The sequence below is a fragment of the Pongo abelii genome, chromosome 14, assembly GCF_028885655.2.
Source record: "Pongo abelii isolate AG06213 chromosome 14, NHGRI_mPonAbe1-v2.0_pri, whole genome shotgun sequence".
NCBI classification, from domain to species: domain Eukaryota; kingdom Metazoa; phylum Chordata; class Mammalia; order Primates; family Hominidae; genus Pongo; species Pongo abelii.
This window is the reverse complement of record NC_071999.2, coordinates 95,873,706-95,878,292: the sequence shown is the minus strand read 5'-3', so window position 1 is coordinate 95,878,292 and position 4,587 is coordinate 95,873,706. Positions and strand designations below refer to the sequence as shown.

The 4,587-nt window shown below is 34.3% G+C and overlaps 1 non-coding gene and 1 pseudogene across 1 annotated transcript; one reads left to right on the top strand and one right to left on the bottom strand.

Moving 5' to 3' along the window:
- Positions 1-394: 394 nt before the first annotated feature.
- Positions 395-462, bottom strand: LOC112128643 (small nucleolar RNA SNORD38). The gene has a single exon (XR_002911133.1). It is a non-coding gene; the product is annotated as a small nucleolar RNA SNORD38 (small nucleolar RNA).
- A 3,138-nt stretch (positions 463-3,600) lies between these two features.
- Positions 3,601-4,350, top strand: LOC100434453 (ribosomal protein uL30-like; annotated as a pseudogene).
- Positions 4,351-4,587: the final 237 nt, after the last annotated feature.

The window sequence follows — 4,587 nt, the reverse complement described above, 5'->3', positions numbered from 1 at the left end:
ATATATTTTTTTTGAAGGACTCAGATACAATTTCCACATTCATCCACTGCACATTCTCTTCAATCTCCTCCGTTCATCCTTGTCACTACACCTCTGAAATTTATTATAAGGTCACCAATGTGCACCACATTGTCTATTCAAGTCTATTACCCATATTCAACTTTCCCACCAGTATTCACACAGTTAACACTCTTATTCTAGAAACACTGGCATTGGTTTCCATGTTATTGCACTCTCTTAGTATCCCTCAAGGCTTACCAGCTGCTGACTCTTTGTACCTTTGCTCTTCTCTCTACTCTAGACCACGAAGTGACGGAGAACAAATGTTTTCAGTTCTTGTCATTTTTCTCTCCTCCAACAACACTTTCCCAATAGGTGAATTTATTTATTTTTTTCTCCTCAGATATACTGTATCATTACTTCATGTCAGTAGCATAACTTGACAAAGTTTCATCACTGAGATGAATTTATTAATTCTAATATTTGGTCTTGAATTTTGAATATTAAATTCTGACGTTTATCCACTCACAAATTGCTTTTGTCCGTTTTATACATCATAGTTAATACTACTTCAATTTACCCAGTCTCTCAGACCAAAACACTAGGCTTTCTCCTTGATCCTTCCAGTCATTGTATCCTTATGTAATCTTGCTATTTATTCTTTCAGAAAGTATCCAAACTGGACTGTTTCTTAAAACACTACTGCCTGGATCCTACTTAAAGTATGTAACATCTTTTACATAAACTTTCCAGTAACCTGTTAACAGTTCCCAAAACATTCTCCTGTTCCCAGAACTATTGATGACCTGCGAGACAGCTGCAGTAATCTTCACATTCTAATTCAGATTACAAATATTATCCAGCATAAAACCCAATAATTATTTCCCATTACTCAAAATAAGGTATAAACTCTTTATCTCATCCCACCTTATAGTTCCCTGTCTTTATTCTCTTCTTCTGAAACTTACCCTTACTCATTTTGTTCCAACCATGTAAGCCTTCTCACATTTTCTCTAATGGGTTATCCCTATTTCCATTATTTTTTGTTTTCCTCTTTCTGAAAGACACTTGACTCATAACTTCTGATAGCCTGCTCCTTTTTATCATTCAAGTATCAGCTCAATAGCCCCCTTTAGAGAGGCCATCTTGTCTCTCCTATCTAATTTCCTGCCCAGTCATATCTGGCTCCTCAATCCACTTTATTTTCTTCGAAGTGTAATCACCATCAAAAATTACATTTTCTTGATTCAGGTTATTTTTTCATCCAAAGATGTCATAAGTTTTCTGCCATTTATATCATCTCCCTTTGTTCTTCCTCTTTCAACTGTTTTCTAAATCTGATCAAAATTCTGCAAGAAGTTTACACCTGAGGTTCACTACATAAAAGAAAAAAAGAGTAAAAAAAAATAGCTGAATATTTTCTCAGTAATTTGGCATATAAAAAGCTTTTTTTTCTTTTTCCTCTCAAAGATTTATTTGTTATTTTTATTCGGAATTTTAAAAATAACATGTATATACGTGTGTGTGTGTGTGAGAGAGAGAGAGAGAGAAAGAGAGAGAGTGTTAACTGTATCATTTGTATGTCTTCATTTAAGTGTGAAATATTATTAAACATCTTTGAAGGGGCTATGTGTAGAAAGTAATCTCAATGCAACACCTTACTTTTAAAGCTTTAATATGGAATACATATTTTATCACTGATATTTGATTTATGAAATATTGTTGTGTCCTAAGACAGTACAAACATAAATCAATTTGTAGATACAAATTTATTTAAAATTTACTTTCTCTTATTTTTGTGAGTTATATAGCTATTAGGAAATCGAAGACATTGATTTTCACAATGATTCCAGAGCAAGTTAAATGTTCTTAATTTATGTAGATGAGCCTTCAATATATCCTTAAGAATATATAAAAGAGATGAGAATTAAACAATTCTCATCAATAGAGCATCAAGAGTTTATTTTTATTTTTAGCAAAACCATACTTCAACTTCAAGTACTGTAAAATAAATAAGATTCTTATTGTTTATGTACATCTTCTCATCACCTAAACCATAATAGATACTTTAAAAAAATCAATGAATGAAGATAATTTCTCATCTTAAAATTAACTAAAACTATCAGTCTCCACATATTACCTTGGTACTACTAAATGTGGACCACTTATTTTGATTAAAATGTTCGAAAATACAAATTTGTTGAACATCTATATAATATGAGCTCTTATAATGTCTTTTTATTATTTATGAGACAGTGTCTTGCTCTGTAACCCAGGCTGAAGTGTAGTGGTACAACTGCTCCCTGCAAGCTTGACCTCTTGGGTGCAAATGATCCTCCCACCTCAGCATCACAAGTACCTGGAACATTACATTAATTAACTTACATCAGTAATCCTTCTGCATCTGTTAAAATATTTTGTCATATTTATTTGGTGAAATAATACTTAGCAATAAAAAAGGAAGGAACTACTAACTGAGGTAACAATAGATAAAAGTCAAAGAATAAGTTAAAAGAAGCCAGATACTAAATAACATAAACTTCATGAGTTCATATATACTTTATATAAAGGGCAACTTTTTGGCAAAATTACTCTAAGCGATTAAAAATCAGAAAGTTGCAGTGGGTAGAAAGAAGGATCACCTTCAAAGGGGCACAAGCAGACTTTCTGAGGTGATGGAAATGTTCTATCTACCTCTTGTTTTGGGTGATATTGCATAGATACAGACAGTAGTAGAAACTCATTGAATTAAATACAATCCATGCATTGATGTAACAGTCTCCAGTTTTCTGTTTGGGGGACTTACACAGACCAGGAGACTCTTCAAATTTCTTCCTGCCTACAGTTTCTTTTAATAAACTGCAATACACACGTAACAAAAAATCTGAGAAAAATATGCATTATAGAAGATAGGGTTGAAGAGTATGTATTGCTTTAAAAATTTAAAAACAATGTGGCATGACCTCATACAGGTATTTTCTCTCCTAGGGATATATGTTTGGGAAACCATGTGTGTATAGAACAGGAGACCTGTACACAAATATTCAGAGTGATATTATTGACAGGAGCAGAATCTGAGAAGAAACATGTTACATGTCTATCAACAGGAAGATGGATGAATAAAATGTGAAATATTTAGACAATATAATTTTTATTGCTTAAAAAATGAATTATAGCAAAACACTAAAACTTGGACACGTACTATATTTAATTTTGCATGAAGAAGCAATTAGCATAAATACTAAAATGTTTATATGAAGTTTAAAAAATAACCTACACTAAAAATTGTATTGCATGGGATGCATACATGTGAGTGATAAATGTATAAAATTAAAAGAAAGGTAAGGACAAATACAAAATTGAATAACATATTGTGACCACCTGTTGGATTAGATAGAAGAATTTAATGGACAGCAATACAAAAGTAAATGCCAGGATTTTGATAATATATTTCTTAGGCTGAGTGGTGGCTTCACAGTTGTTCATTTTATTACCACATTTTATGGTATACATATCGATTATATTCTTTTGTATACGTATTATATAATGCAGGTTTTAAAATGTGTAGTTAATTTATAATGTGTGAGATTTTTGAGCTGCAACACTAGAAAGATGGCGGAGCAAGAGCAAAGAAAAATCCTTTTGGTTCCAGAAAATCTCCTGAAAAAGAGGAAGGCTTATCAAGCCCTCAAAGCCACCCAGGCAAATCAGGCACTTTTGGCAAAAGAGTAGAGGAAAGCAAAACGGCTTAGGTTTAAGCAACTGGAATCATTCCTACATGATTTCTGACAGCAGAAATGGGACAAGGTGCATCTCAGATGACTAGAAGTGAAAACTCATACCTTGGAATTGCCAGATAAACATTCCTTGGCCTTTGTTGTAGGCATCAAAAGGATTGATGGCGCGAGTTTACTGGTGCAGAAAACCGTTGCAAGACTTCACCTAAGGAAAAGTTTTAGTGGTGTCTTTGTAAATGTCAGCCACCAGAACCTAAAAATGCTGCTTTTAGTGGAAACTTATGTGACCTGAGGATTTCCAAATCTGAAATCTGTCCAGGAACTCATTTTGAAACACGGACAAGCCAAGGTCAAGAATAAGACCATTCCTCTAACAGACAACACAGTGATTGAGGAGCACTTGGGGAAGTTTGGTGTCATTTGCTTGGAAGATCTCATTCATGAAATTGCCTTCCCAGAGAAGCATTTCCAGGAGATCTCACGGTTCTTGCACCCTTTCCACCTCTCAGTGGCCTGTCATGCTACCAAAAATACAGTGGGCTTCCTCAAGGAGACGGTCTCACCTGGCCATCAGGGTGAATGCACCAATCAGCTCATCTACCAGCTGAACTAAACCCAGGTGCCAAACTGCAATAAATTTTTATCAGTGAAGTGGAAGCGTGTATTTTTGCTTTTTTTGGGAATTTTTACCGAGTATCTTCACAGAAGATTATTTCCTGCTTTAGTCTTCAAAAACTAGAAAGGAAGGGTCAAAGAAAAGACAGTAGGTTATTTTCATGGCAAGCACCTCTCATCGCAGTCCAGTTCCAAGGAAAAATTCCAGTGTTTTCTACATTGGCTGCCGCCTCCT